Here is a 15,545-nt window from a genome sequence, read left to right as displayed (position 1 = left end):
CGCTGTGGATGTGAAGAACGGTGATCGCCCCCCCTCTCTCTCTCTCTCTCACACACTCACACACACACTCACACACACACACTCACACACACACACACTCACACACACACACACACACTCACACACACACTCACACACACACACTCTCACACACACACACACTCTCACACACACACTCACACACACACACACATTCACACACACACTCACACACACACACACTCACACACTCACACACACTCACACACACTCACACACACACTCACACACTCTCACACACACTCACACACACACACACACTCACACACACTCACTCACACACTCACACACACTCACACACACACACTCACACACTCACACACACTCTCACACACACACACTCACACACACACTCACACACACTCACACACACTCACACACACACACACTCACACACACACTCACACACACACACTCACACACACACTCACACACACACACACTCACACACACACTCACACACACACACACTCACACACACTCACACACACACACACTCACACACACTCACACTCACACTCACACACACACACTCACACACACACACTCACACTCACACACACACACACACTCACACATACACTCACACACACACACACACACACACTCACACACACACACTCACACACACACACTCACACACACTCACACATACACTCACACACACACACACACTCACACACACTCACACACACACACACACAGCCGGGCCATATGAAGGTTTGTTGTTTGCATCAGTGAGGCCTCTGGGGGAGCAGGTCTGCAGTGCCCTGGGAGAACCAGGCTAGGAGCCCAGCCTGCACCTTTGTTGTGGTTTGGGGGGGTGGTGGGGGGAAGGGGGGGAAGGGGAGGCCAGGGCCTCAGGTGGTTTGAATCTCCCACTGGCACCAAAGAGGGAACCTCCAGGCTCTCTTATCAGCTGGCGGGTGTGGGCAGGAGGGGCAGGGGCAGGTGTAGGGCTGGGCCTAGAAGCTGTCAAGCACTCAAACATCAAAAAAAGGAGTCAGACGCTTTATCACAACAAAGAAGACAGTATCTGTGCTGGAAGTATTCGCATTACTCATACCTGAGATTTGTTGAGCGCTCACGTAAGGCCAGGCCTCGTTCTAAGTGCTTTATGCATCTCTTTTTGCAATTTTGTTTTTTAAATCGAGGCAACATTTATATAACAAAAGCCATCATTTTAATGTGTATAATTCAGTGGGTTTTAATATACTCACAGTGTGCGATCATCACCACTATCTAATTCCAGAACATTTCTTAAAATATATTTTTATTGATTTCAGAGAAGTAGGGAGAGGGAGAGAGAGGTAGAAACATCAATGATGAGAGAGAAGCACTGACCAGCTACCTCCTGCACGCCCCCCACTGGGGATCGAGCCCGCAACCCAGGCCTATGCCCCTAACGAGGAATCAAATCGTGACCTCCTGGGTCAGTGGTCGGCAAACTCATTAGGCCACAGAGCCAAATATCAACAGTACAACGATTGAAATTTCTTTTGAGAGCCAAATTTTTTAAACTTAAACTTCTAACGCCACTTCTTCAAAATAGACTCGCCCAGGCCGTGGTATTTTGTGGAAGAGCCACACTCAAGGGGCCAAAGAGCTGCATGTGGCTCGCGAGCCGCAGTTTGCCGACCACGGTCCTGGGTCATAGGTTGATGCTCAACCACTGAGCCACGCCGGCCGGGCCCAGAACATTGCTATCGCCCCAAAGGGAAACCCAGCGGGTCCTTTCAGCAGTCACTTCCCATCCCCCCGCCCCTCCCCCTCCCCCTTGGCAACAACTCCTCTGTTGTCTCTCTGTGGATTTGCCTGTTCTGGACATTTCATAGAAACGAAACCATACAATAAAAACAAGAAATCCCAACAGTTCCGATGGGAAGCCTGGGGAAGAGGCTCCTAGCTTCCGAGACAGGTGCTGTGACATTGCAGGCATGCCTGCGTAATCTTCCCACGCGGGATTGGGGCCAGGGGCACCGCAGTGCGTACAGGCTCTGGCACACGAAATCCTTTCCTACACCGCGTTGAAACAATAAAATCGAAAAGTTAAATAATGCTTTTGTTTACAGTTACAGCTTTTCGCTAAATGTACAGAAAAGAAAACCCCCAACAAAATCGAATCACAGAGCACGAAGAACAAGAAATTCACAATTTGCCTGAAAAGCTGTTGTTGGTTTCCCACTGCTGTTGCTACTGATACTAACACTTGCTACTTACTTTTTATTGAGGGCCTGCTGCCAGCCATGCTAGTATATTGTGTGTGTGTGTGTGTGTGTGGGGGGGGGGGGGGTTAAGAACTTAAAACAACTTTTTAAAAAAAAATTCTGAAAAGCACGCTTAGCATGAGCTTTACCCTCTTCACAGCACGTTGCTGATACAGGTCCGGAGTCACCCAGCAGGTCTCTGGAGCGGACTGATCTTGCTGGCCTGAAATTTTAAGCCTGTTGACTTGTAACTCCCTGCCTCCCTCCCACCTCAGCCCTGCCAACCAGCACTCCGCTCTTTGAATCTACGGTTTTTGACTATTTCAGATACCTCACATAAGCAGAATCATGTAGAATTTGTCTTTCTGTGACTGGCTTAGGATCATGTCCTCAAAGTTCATCGGCGTTATTGCCTCTAGCAGAATTTCCTTCTTGTTTTAAAGGCTGACTCGGTTTTTTCTGTGTGGATACACCAGGTTCCTTCTCTGTCCACCTCTCTGGTGGACATTAGGCTGTGTCCACGCTTTGGCTCCTGTGAGCAGTGCCGCTGTGAACACGGAAGTGCTCGCATCTCTTTGAGATCCTGGTTTCCATTCTAGTGGGCAAGTGCCTAGGAGTGGGAGGGTTAGACCCTATGGTAGTTCCATTTTTAATCTTTTGAGGAACTTCTATGCTGTGTTCCAGAGTGGTTGTGCCATTTGGCATTCCCACCAACAGTGCATAAGGGTTCCAGCTTCTCCACATCCTCTCCAATACTGGTTCGTCCTCTCTCTCTCCTCTCTCTCTCTTCTCTCTCTCTCTCTCTCTCTCTCTCTCTCTCTCTCTCTCTCTCGATAACAGCCATCTCAGTATGGTTTTGCTTGGAATGTTCTTCGTCTTTACCCAGTTTCTTTTTTTCTGTTCAGGAATCTGCCCAGGATTCCATACTACCTTTATCTTTATCGTCGCATTTCCTTGGGCTCCTCTAGGCTGTGACAGTTTATAGTAGTGTTCTTAAATCACCACGGTAATCCCATGTGCTAAGACTATTGTCATTTTTTTTAATAGATGAGAAAACGGAGGCCACGGTCACGCAGAAGTGGGAGTCAACTCTGGAAGTTGGGCCAGAGCCCCCCTCACAGCGCTGCTTCCAGTGTGCTGGGCCCTCAAGAAGAGGTAAGCGAGTGCCCAGCTGCACACCTGCACCGGGACCTGGGGCGGCACGTGGCAGGTGCTGCAGGTCCCCACAGGGCAAGCTCATTTCCGGCTTGTAGGCGGCTCGTGACATCTGTGTCAGGTTTCAGCAATGAGATGATGTTAGAGCTATGCCCTGAGAATTTGGAGGAATAATTGTACAATACTTTATAGTTCTCTTCAGACATGTAGAATCCTTGTCCAGATTCATGTTGATAACATCTCTGAGGACAGGTGATGGCTCTGCCCTGTAGCCAGTGGCTTGAGGACAAGAAGTTTTGGGTCATAGTTTCATGAACTTTCAAGGTCTAAGCAGAGTCATGTTATAGGATTTCATTGTACTTGCAAGAGGACAAAGCAGTTGTAAGATATAAAGTTTTTAAACCTGTGAACATTTAGTCTCAGTATTAGCTTGATCACGTTTCCAGACTCTCTCCCAACCAATTGAAGATGAGGACGAGGTCAATTTTGTTTGGTTAATGAGTTGTTGATTCTTTTACACCATTCTGGCACCAAAAAAGGAATGAATAAATATTTGTTGAAACGGTGAATGAATGAACCTAATTCAATTTGAAAAGATGTTAAAGATTTCTCCGTGATACTGTCGGTGGTGGAGGCGACACAGGGGTTTCCTTCTCAAATGCAAAAAGGCTTGTACCTGTTCAGACCCCTGGGGTCTGCAAAGAGGAGGAGCAGAGAAGTCCCCTCTTTGCCCTTTGCTCCTCCCCCCGGCTTCCGCAAACAGAGCGCCCATTCTCAGAATGTTCTATCAGTGTTTACACCTTTTCTAAAACGTTTATTTATTTGACATGAACTCTATTGACAAATTATTTTCAAATGATCATCAGCAGCTGTACCTTGTATTAATTGACCAGGTTCACATGGGGCCACCATTAAGTGACTCATGATTGGTTTTATAAAGTAATGACTTTTTTTTGAAGTGCATTCTGCTTCAGCGAAGACTGTGACACATATGTCCTATACTTGACCTTTAGAGGTTTGGGGGCCATTTTGCAGGTCGGACTGAAAACACGTCCTTTGGAAGTATGGCCCCTTCCCCCACGAGCAGGAGATGTTTAAAAAAGGAAAGCTCGCCAATTGGCAATAGTCCTAGCGGATTACATCTGACCTTCAGGCACCTGGAGGGCTGCCCTTTCCTGGCTGCATTGAAATGTAGGCCTGGAGGATTCCAGTAAAGCTCTGTCTTAGGGTCAAGGGCTGGATGAAATTCCACATTGTTTCTCAAGTTTCTGTAAAACAGTGATGCAAATGGCAGTTTCAAGAGTAGAGGTCAAATGTGAGCTATAGAATATACATTTATCCTTTCATGCTTTCTGATTATCGCTCATGTCAGTAAGGCCTGTGTTTCAAGGTAGTTATAAATGTGTAAAGAACACGTTAGAACCCCAAACAAAACTGATCAAAAGGTGAAACCTATGAAGCATAGAGGCTTGGTCGTTTATATCTGGTGCTGGCTGTTGACTGAGACTTAGAGAAAAATGGCAACATCTTTACATTTAAGCTTCATAAATTCTGTTTTCTGCACAATGATGTTCCTGTGTGGATAGCTTGGAAATAGTCTGATGATTCTGGGGATTTATCCTGACAATCAAGGCAGAGATATGTACTGGCAGCCGGAGAGGGAAGCTTCAAAGATCCCCACCTTGTGTGTAGGTGAATAGTTGTCTCCTCGGGGTTGATTTGAGTGCTGTTGACAAGATGAATGATGTTGGATGAGGGAGCCCCAGAGATGATCTGCATTTTAAATATTCATTCTCCAGCCAACATTCCACCATTGGAGATGCATATCTTCAACTCTTCGTGCTCCTAGCCAGCAGTTCTTTGTTAGAACCTAAAACATTATCAAGGGTACTTTAATTACCAACACACCCCCTAACGCAGTCTTTCTCCACTGATACACCGACTACATCCTGGTCACCTGGAGGGTCTGTTAAATACACGGACTTAGGGAGCCTGCCCCAGACCAGTGTGAGCAGAATCTCTGGGTGGGGAGATGGCTGAGCCAGGCGATGGTCACACCCAGGGAACTGGTAGAATCCCTGAGGAAGTGGAGGGCCCTCTGAGAAGAAAACCCTTTAGAGTCCAGGGTGGGCACCGAGGAAGCGGGAAGCATCTGCCGGATGAAGGAGAGCGCAGAGATGGGGTGAGGGGGAGACCCCGAAGCTGCGCTCTGGCCTCCTCATGGTTTTGCCCCGGACCAGTCCTTAGACGTGGTCGTGTTGCCCTGGCCACTGGTTCCATGACTAATCTCCTGGACAGGAGAATGGGAGACGTGACAGCCGTTTGGAAATGGCAGAGCTAGTCCACAGGAATGCAGGAAAAACAAAGACTTCTCTGAGGCACCCTCCGGTTGCTCAGCGGAGCCCCGGGGCGAGGCTGTGCGCCTGTGCTGGCCCGGGGACACGTGGGGAGGATCAGCCCTGTCCTGGCCTTGTGCTCCAGCCTTGCTTTGGGGAACAGTTGCTGCCAATCTGTCACTCCTGTGTGCGAGCCCGGCCCGCTGGAAGGCCGGGCATCAGCTGCTGCGGCTGTAGGTCCCTCTCTGTTTCCAGCAGGTGGGTGTGTGCTGCTTTCCTTTCATCTCCATCCAGGCTTTCTTCTTTCAAGCACTTTCCGGTTTGTCAAGCCAAGTATGCCTGTCATGTTGGAGCCCAGCCCTGGGACACTCAGCAGCTCCTCTTTGTGTTCCTATCTCCCTTGACGATGTTGCCATCTTCCCCGTCTTCCTGAAGCCCCCCAGGCCATTCACGCGGCCCCCTCCCCCTCGCTGTCCTGGTCTCTGGATTGTGGGAGCTCAGGAACTGCCCTTTGACCTTGGAGCCTCACCTCCTCTGTGCTTCACTTCCTCTAGACCTGCCTTGCGCTCACCCCCGGGGTCACCTGGGCCATTCCGTCTCTCTCTGTTTCCGGTCATAGCAAGTGCCGCAGTGGCTGCCCTGAGCTGAAGACCAGAGCTCCCAGAGAGTACGTTTCAGGCTCTGATGGGACTGCTATCTATTGGTAGCGCTGAAAACAGTAATTCTGTCACAGATTGTGGAAATTCAATTGGGTGACATGAACTATGCCAGGCATAGCTCCCATAGCAATAGGTGTTCAGTACATGGTAGCTGGTATCAGTCATGTTATTTCCGTGTGAAAGCTTTCCACGTGACTGTGGCGCACCGCTTTTTCTTCCTTTGGACTTGAGGAGATTTTCTTGGGGTTGGCGTTCCAAGGGAAATGGGCGACTAGGATATACAGCCCTTACCCACGTGACCCAAGAGCACAGACACACGTGAGCAGGAAGGAGGAAGCGCCGTGACCTACAGGCCAGCCATGCGTGGCTGCTCAGGCGAAGGTCTCTCAGGGTCAGGCTCCGGGCTTTGCCTGCGCGTTCTAGCGGTTCCCTCTTTAACACAGCGTCCCCAGAGGAACTGCCTGTGGAAGGCCAGGGTTCCTCATGTCGAGTTACAGCTGGACCGGCTCAGAATGTCCTCGGTGAGCTGCCCTGTGCTTGACCTTCAAAGGTGGGCAAGCAAGCCTCTTACAATTTGTGTCACGACAGACTAGAACGAGTCTCCCTTTCTAGGGCCTCGTTTTCCTTGTTTCTAACCCAAAGGCCAAGTGCGGCTGTCTTTGGAGATGGAGATAACCAAGTGCCAGAGGGGGGATAGAAATGAGAAAGGGGCCGAGGGTTCCCCTGTGGCCACTCTCTCCTGAGCCTCACCACCTCCTACTCCTCCAAGGTCCACAGGCAGGGGAGCTGGTGAGCAGCAGTAAAGCCTGTGGGCAAGCTGCAAGGTACCATGTCTACCTCCCAGAAACTTCTGGAATCCATCCTTCTCTTTCCATCTTCACCACCATCTCCCTAACTGTGCGGTATGTTCAGATGTTTGATAACTAGTATGGCGCAGCCCGCGACTCTCAGGATAAACCAAAGAGTCATCCTGGTCAGCCTGCTCTTGGGAATCTAAGGTCCACGCGCCTCTGGCCTGGACCCCGTAAGGGCCTCCTAAGGGGACACTTCGGTGTCCCGTAACCCACTGCACAATGGCCAGGGTGATGTGCAGGCGCAAATCTGACTTTTCTCCTTCCTCTCCTCACTTCCAAAACCCTCCCACGGGCCTCCGTGGCTCTGAAGGCGAAGAGCACTTCCTTAGCCTGGCTTTGCCAGCCTCACGGAGCTCATCCCCTGTCTCCTTTTAATGTAACCGGTAGCCTGTTGCCTACAGCATGCTGTAAGCTCAATGAGAGGAGGGACTGTATTTGTTTTCCCCACAATTGTTGCCCTAGTGACTAGCTAGTGGCTGACACAGAGCAGGAACGCATTAGATAGTCTTTGAATGAATGAATAAATCAGGAAACAATCTCGACTTTCCCAACACATGTCTTCATAGTTAGTCCCGGATTTTTATGATATGTACATGTGAATGTGTTTTAAACAACAGTTTCATAGAAGACTCTCATTCACATTTCTTATGTTGTTGGACAGTACAGCGTTCTCCATTGAGGTAGACGTGTTTATTTTATTCTCCTCCAAGTGGTGGATGTCAGACATCTGGGAGCTATTCTAGGCTTCTCTCTTTGCCTTCCCCTCCCCCACCACCATGTGTAAACAGTCATGTGGCATTCTAGTTCTGTTTCCCAAATGATTCTTCCAATGGGCCCTCCTCTCCACTCCCGCCCCTGCTCTGGTTCAGGTCTCATCATTTCTTGTAGTTCCTCCCAACCTGGCCTCCCTGTCTTCTTTCTCACTCCCCTTCAGTCCGTCTTCTGCAGAGCCCCTACGGGAAAATTTCTAAAACCCAAACCTAGTCCTATCATTCTCTAGCCATGACATTTTTTAGGGTGGCCCACAACGGATCTAGTCTTAGCATAGCATCTAAAACCCTTCATCATTTGGGACTGTCTACTCTTTGAGACCTTATTTATTAGATAAATAGTTATTGAACACCTACTATATGTGAAGGATATTGGAAATATTATGGCAAATAAGGTAGTACTTTTTTGGCCCTTATTGAAAATAATGTCCAACAGTAGATTCATCTCTTGCAACAACCTTACGTAGCTACTATTGGTGGATCCCATATTTCTCTGCCATGACTAAGGTGCCCCGTCTACTCCTCACTTCTACCCACATCGACTTAATAAGCTCCTATATTTTTCAAGACTTAATTTATGACCCCTTTTTTGGGGGACACTCTGACCTCGTTTCCCAGGAAGGACCTCCTGTTCTTTCATTGTTCATCTCCTCTCAGACTACGGGTTACACTGTTTATATTTCTTTATCTTTCTTCACAGTCTATAAACTCCACATCACATGGAATTTGTCTTAGTCATCATCATCTTTCCAGAGACTAGAAGGGCACATGTTCAATGGTAAGCGGGCGATGTTTGTTGACTGAGAAAATGTTTTATTGGAGTGTGAGACCCAAGAAGATATGATACATATTTAGTTGGCCCTTCTATGCCAAACAGATAGTAAGATCTTTAGAAATCATAATTTATTGTAGTAATTTGTTATAGATTTTAAAATGTAGGGCTCCATTTTATTCAACATCTTTGTTTAAGTGTAAACGAAGTGTAAACTGACCCCTGCTGAGTTTCTTACCAATGATGGTGACTCAGTTGTGTGCCTTGAGTGATGTACACACAGCTCTGACCAATCTCAGCAGTAAAACAATGTCACCTGGCCCTTTCCTGCTTGGGTTTGCCATGGACTTCGGCATGGTCTGGTGAGGTAGACATCGCGATGATCCCTCCCGGAACTTACCAGGTTTTCCTCCTACTGGTGCGCATAGACATTTCTGCATTCACTCTCAGACTAGGTCTCTCAGCCATCTCTTTGCCCCCAGGACGCCTACTTTTATTTTTATTTTTTGGTCATCATTAAACTTGAAGTTAACATTAACTACTTCCTGTGACAGCAGACCCTGGTTAGAGCTCTCTAGGGGAGGGGCTGTTTGAGGTGGGACTCTTAGGGATTGTCTTTTTTATTTTTAGAAAGAAAAGAAGGGGGAGGGGAGAGAGAGAGAGAGAGAGAGAGAGAGAGAGAGAGAGAGAGAGAGATGTGTTGTCTCACCTATTTATGCATTCTTTGGTTGATTCTTGTATGTGCCCTGACCCGAGATTGAACCTGCAACTTTGGTGTATCCGGACAACCCTCTAACCCAGTGGTCGGCAAACTGCGGCTCGCGAGCCACATGCGACTCGCGAGCCACGGTTTGCCGCTCTGTTGACTAATGAGTTTGCTGACCACTGCTCTAACCCAGCAGTCGCCAGCCGGTGTTCCGCAGACCACTGGCTCTAACCAGCTCAGGTCCGATAGCTTGGCGACCGCTGCGCTAACCAGCTCAGTCTTGTCGACGTGCAGATGCTCGTTGGCAGCTGCTTTGTGCCCAGCTCTCGGTGACTACGATGATTTCTGTCCTGGTCCCCTGTGTCTTCAATGCCTGGTAACGGCTTGAGGGGTGTTTTCTGAATGAATACGTTTTTGGAAAACCCAGCCTGTCCTTGGAGGGGCTGGGAGGAAGAGGAGGAGAGGGCTATTGATTATGCTCCCACTGTTGCCAGGCCTGCGCTCACACTTTCCACCCTCGGAAGGTGTACGCAAGCCCCGCAGGTAGGTGTGCTCGCTCATTTTCCATGCGTGCTGGTTCCCAGCAGAGCTCAGGCCTGATACAGGAATGCATCACCAGTATCGCTGTGTTCCCAGCTCCAGGCTGAGCGTGTCTGTCGTCAGACCTGCTCTTCCACAGCCGCCCCGGGGGTCGTGGAACCTGCCCTGAACACAGCCTTTGCACGTGCCCCTGCCCTCCACGGGCCACACCAGTCTGCCATTGTTCTGCTTGTCTGGTCTGCTGCCGGGACGTGTCCGCTGGCCCGGGCCTGTTGGGTGGGGCTGCGCAGTCCTTGGCGGCAGGGGCTGCTCTGCTGTCACATCAGGTCCTGTTTTGTCCGCAGATGCAGCAGGTCCAGGAGCTGCGAGAGGACAAGCCGTCTGAGGGTAGGGCTGGACGATAGATTCTGTCCACTGCACTCAAACACGTGGGGGGTCCCGTCCGCTGGGCTCTAACACGTGGGTGGTCCCATCCGCTGGGTTCTAACACGTGGGTGGTCCCGTCTGCTGGGCTCTAACACGTGGTTGGTCCCGTCTGCTGGGCTCTTAACACGTGGGTGGTCCCGTCTGCTGGGTTCTAACATGCTGGGCTCTAACACGTGGGGGGTCCCGTCTGCTGGGCTCTAACACGTGGGTGGTCCCGTCTGCTGGGCTCTAACACGTGGGTGGTCCCATCTGCTGGGTTCTAACACGTGGGTGGTCCCGTCTGCTGGACTCTAACACGTGGGTGGTCCCATCCGCTGGGCTCTAACACATGGGTGGTCTCCTCCGCTGCGCTTTAACATGTGGGTGGTCCCGTCTGCTAGGCTCTAACACGTGGGTGGTCCCGTCTGCTGGGCTCTAACACATGGGTGGTCTCCTCTCCTGCGCTTTAACATGTGGGTGGTCCCGTCCGCTGGGCTCTAACACGCTGGGCTCTAACACGTGGGTGGTCCCATCTGCTGGGCTCTAACACGTGGGTGGTCCCGTCCGCTGGGCTCTAACACGTGGGTGGTTCCATCTGCTGAGCTCTAACACATGGGTGGTCTCCTCCGCTGCGCTTTAACATGTGGGTGGTCCCGTCTGCTAGGCTCTAACACGTGGGTGGTCCCATCTGCTGAGCTCTAACACGTGGGTGGTCTCCTCTCCTGCACTTTAACATGTGGGTGGTCCCGTCTGCTGGGCTCTAACACATGGGTGGTCTCCTCCGCTGCGCTTTAACATGTGGGTGGTCCCGTCTGCTAGGCTCTAACACGTGGGTGGTCCCATCTACTGAGCTCTAACACATGGGTGGTCTCCTCCGCTGCGCTTTAACATGTGGGTGGTCCCGTCTGCTAGGCTCTAACACGTGGGTGGTCCCATCTGCTGAGCTCTAACACATGGGTGGTCTCCTCCGCTGCGCTTTAACATGTGGGTGGTCCCGTCTGCTGAGTTCTAACACCTGGGTGGTCCCGTCCACTGGGCTCTAACACGTTGGTGGTCTCCTCTCCTGCGCTTTAACATGTGGGTGGTCCCGTCTGCTAGGCTCTAACACGTGGGTGGAAGGCAGGCATGGACATCAGGGCTGAACTGCTGGGAGGGAATGTGCCTGGTGCTCTAGGCGACAGAGTCCACTGTCTGGCTCGTCACAGGATACTCATGTTTCCTATTGAGATAACCTTCCAGCCCGTAGGGGAAGAAGGGACGCAGGTCAGGTTTGGGGTCTTCTGAGAAATGCCCCGGGGGAACAAGCAGTGAGCCCTTCATTAGAGAGACCCACCAGGCTCTGACCGGGGGAGGATGACCAGGACAGAAATTAACCCGCTCAACACTGTGAGCCTTTCCCTCTTGGTCCACCTTCGAAAGAGGAAGCGTCTGCGTGGCTCTGAGTCCTCAGGGACTGGGGTTTTGTTCTGGATAGACTCTTGGAGGGAGCCCCAAAAGTCTACAGTGATATCCGAGAGACAGGGCAGAGAGCTACCCAGGAAGCAGAGACTGAGATAAGTAAGCCGCAGTGTGTCTGTACTAGGGCTGTAAGGAGAGAGGATGTAAATGAGGGGGGAGAGAGGGTGATTACTGAGCAGCTATGACGAAGACTTCTGAGATGATAATGAAAAAGAGGGTCTGTAGGCTATTTACTATCTGTTTGAAAAATCTCAGTAAGAATTTAAGATATTTTTCAGTGTATGTTTGCGTTTTGGACGTGGGTTACTGTTGGATACAGCACTGACCTAAGACTGGCCGTGAGAGTGAGTCAGCTTTGTATACCATCTCACTGGAGAGTCAGGGAGAGGCTGGGAAATCATTGGCGCACAGAGCGATGGATTGCGAGGTGCAGGCCACATGCGTTTCCGGAGGCAAAGCAGAAATCAGTATGGGCTGTGGTGGTTGCTGAAGTTCTGAGGAGCTTAGTGGAGCATAGCGGATTGGAATAGCTGGGGGGAAGGAAGGACGTTTTAGCCAGCGGAAAGGTACCCAAGTAAAGCATGAGGTGGGAATGCGCACTGCAGCTAAGGGGTGAGCCAGAGGCCAGCCCGAGGGGAGAGGAAGAGTGTGGGTGGCAATGGGGAATTGGATGTGTCAGTCACGTGGGGTCTGGTTGTGCAGGCCTGGGAGGCTACACCAAGGAGGCTGTGTCTAATTTGCCGAGGACACAGCTGTGTTCCGTAGAGTGATGGGAGCTCGAGTGTTAAAGGGTTCATCTGGGGGAAATGATTGACAGGGAGAGAGCCTGGAGACTGTCTGTTTTAAGTCCACGTGCGCGACAGTCAGGGGTTGGATTTGGTGGAGAGACGTAGAAAGGACGAGTCATAGGGCTTGTAACTGACCAGCTATTCAGGGCAGATATGAGACCAGATTAAAGTAGGGTTTAATTTATTTCTGGCCGAGAGGTTTTGGAGACTACGGCTTCATTCATTTAGTTATCCATTTATCTTTTTCCTTATTCAGGAAATATTTATTGAGGATCTACTATGTTCTCCATACTGGGTACAGTGAGCAAAAACATTGAAAACTCCTCGACCTCACGGAGCTTACATTCAAGAAAGGGAGAAACAGATAACTAAATATACAAACAAGTAAACCATGTAGTATAGTAGTTGGTGATAAGTTATTTAAAGAAAAATAAGCCCTAGCCAGTTTGGCTCAGTGGATAGAGCGTTGGCCTGCGGACCGAAAAGTCCCGGGTTTGATTCTGGTCAAGGGCATGTACTTGGTTGCAGGCTCCTCCCAGGCCAGGCCCTGGTCGGGGCGCCTGCAGGAGGCAACCAATTGATGTGTTTCTCTCACATCCATATTTCTCTCTATCTTTCTCTCTCTCTTCCATTCTCTCTGAAAATCAATGGAAAAATATCCTCTGGTGAGGATAACAAAATAAAATAGAAGGAAACAGAGGGGACCACTGAGCTGGAGTTGGTGACAGGTTCGTGATAAGAACTGAAATGGGATTTGGAGAAGGATCGAGTTGTCGGGGAAAGAGGAGGTTCGGACACATTAGTGGCGTTATTTTCTGGAAAATGTAGGCCAAGCGGCGGAGGCTTTCACTCCGGGGGGAATTCTTACAAAAGTGGGCGGTGGGCCCCGAGGTGTCAGCCCGGAGGCGCCTGTCCTTTGGGAGGATTCCTGGGTCAGAGGACGGAGCCCCAGGCCAGAGGAGCAGGGATGGAAGCGCCGGCCGGGAACTGGCTTCTCGGGATGACTGGACTGCTCCAGGGAGCTGATAACTCCAAGGTATGCGCTCCTCAGAGGCGTCTTCCTGTCACAGTCTTGCTCAGCCTCTGGGAACGTCCTAAGACGGTTCTGCAAATACCGGGAAGGTTGTTGATTGAAAGGGCAATGGACCCCTTCGTTGCCCATTGACAACCGAAGTGAAATCCAGGAACGGACAACCAAAGTAACATTCGTTTTCCTCCCGACACCACCGTGAACCATGCCGATGAGGTGCCGAGGAACGAGCCCTCAGGGTCCTAAAGGCCTTGTCGGAGCGTGTACTTCCCATCCGCCCGCCCGCCCGCCCTCTGTGAGCCGCCACTGCACGGCTCCGTCCGAGGCCGAGGCCCTGCTGCCAGGAGCTCTGCTCGGGCGGGCGGGAGCCCTCAGACAGGGCACAGCCAGTGGGCGCAGATGGAACAGGTAAGCAAACAGGTGACTGATGCTGTGGTCTGGAGGCAGTGGCTTCCCAATGAGGCAATGGCTTCTCATCCTTTACGAGGCCCCCTTTCTAACCCGTCCCTATAAGGGCAAGGCTCTCAGGCACCTGCTGTTCCCGTGCCTTAGCACGTCTTCATTTGAATTTGGAAGGTGACGAAGACGGGAACGGAGCAGGCGTGCGGGAGGACTCCGAGGGGTCAGTGCTGGGGCTTAGCCTGGGGCTGAGGAGGGGTCCTGTGTGCACTCGCAGGCTGGCATTTCCAGCGACAGCAACAAAACACCAGCACAGCTCGGAGACTTAAAATGGTTGTGCCCTGCATCTCCCATTACAGAAACTTAACTATTAATAAGCTCTTGTAAAGTCAGCATGTATTCAACTGCATGGAAATTTAATAGGAAGAAAAATGAATGACATTTAATGTTGGCCAAAAGCCCCTAGGACACTCATTTAAAAATGACTTGTTACCTCTTTGTCCTATTCACTAACTTGCCGGGGAATTAAAATAATCACAAATGATGGCAGCAATTGCAACGAAGGTTTCTTATCTTTTAATAGTGCTGCATGAAATTCTTAGAGACCGAAAATACTTTTTCTATCCGTACGTCACACAGTAATGTTTCAGTAATGGAAAGAAGCAAGCAATTACCTTTAGTTGTTTGTTTTTTTTAAATTTATTGATTAGTTTTAGAGAGAGAGGAAGAGTGAGAGAGAAACATTGATTTGTTGTTGCACTCATCTCTGCATTCATTGGTTGACTCTTGCATGTGCCCAGACCAGGGATGGAAGCCGCAGCCTTGGCGGGTGTTGGGTCAGTGCTCTAACGGGCCCACCTTTAGTGTGGGTGCCCATGGGTCCCAGCTCCTCCTGGGTGGGAGCCAGGCTGGACGCCTGCCTGTAAGCGTGGGCTCTGCTGTCGGCAGCACGTGCTTCCATTCTGCTCTGTTCTCTCTGAAGGTCAGGACTGGAGAGGGATAAGTACTTCTCCATGTGACCATTTTTCAGCTTTGCTTTTCTAGGGATAGTAAGCAAACTATGACCAACATGGAACTAATACTGGCAGATGTTTGAAGACAATACGATGTCATTGAATTTAGTTGCCTGTTTTTTTAAATCAGACTAGATATTTTTGTTACTAAAATGGATTCAGTTCTGTATTTCTTTGTTGTGAGAAAGGAATGCTTACTTTCATAAATTATTTAAAAATTAACATATATCAACCCAACACCAGTCTCCGTATAATGAAGTAGCTTAAATATTGTTTTAGTTATAAAGTTCTGTGCCCTATGATTGATAATAGAACAAAGCAAAGTCAGGGAAACAGTAGTTAAATTGATTTTCATAATCCTCCTTCCTCAGGCTCATCTGGAATGTGTTAAACACCTCTTCCCGCTCCCTTACC

The sequence above is a fragment of the Cnephaeus nilssonii genome (assembly GCF_951640355.1).
Source record: "Cnephaeus nilssonii genome assembly, chromosome: 2".
Lineage (NCBI taxonomy): Eukaryota > Metazoa > Chordata > Mammalia > Chiroptera > Vespertilionidae > Cnephaeus > Cnephaeus nilssonii.
The sequence above is the reverse complement of the archived record's forward strand: the minus strand, read 5'-3'. Positions refer to the sequence as shown.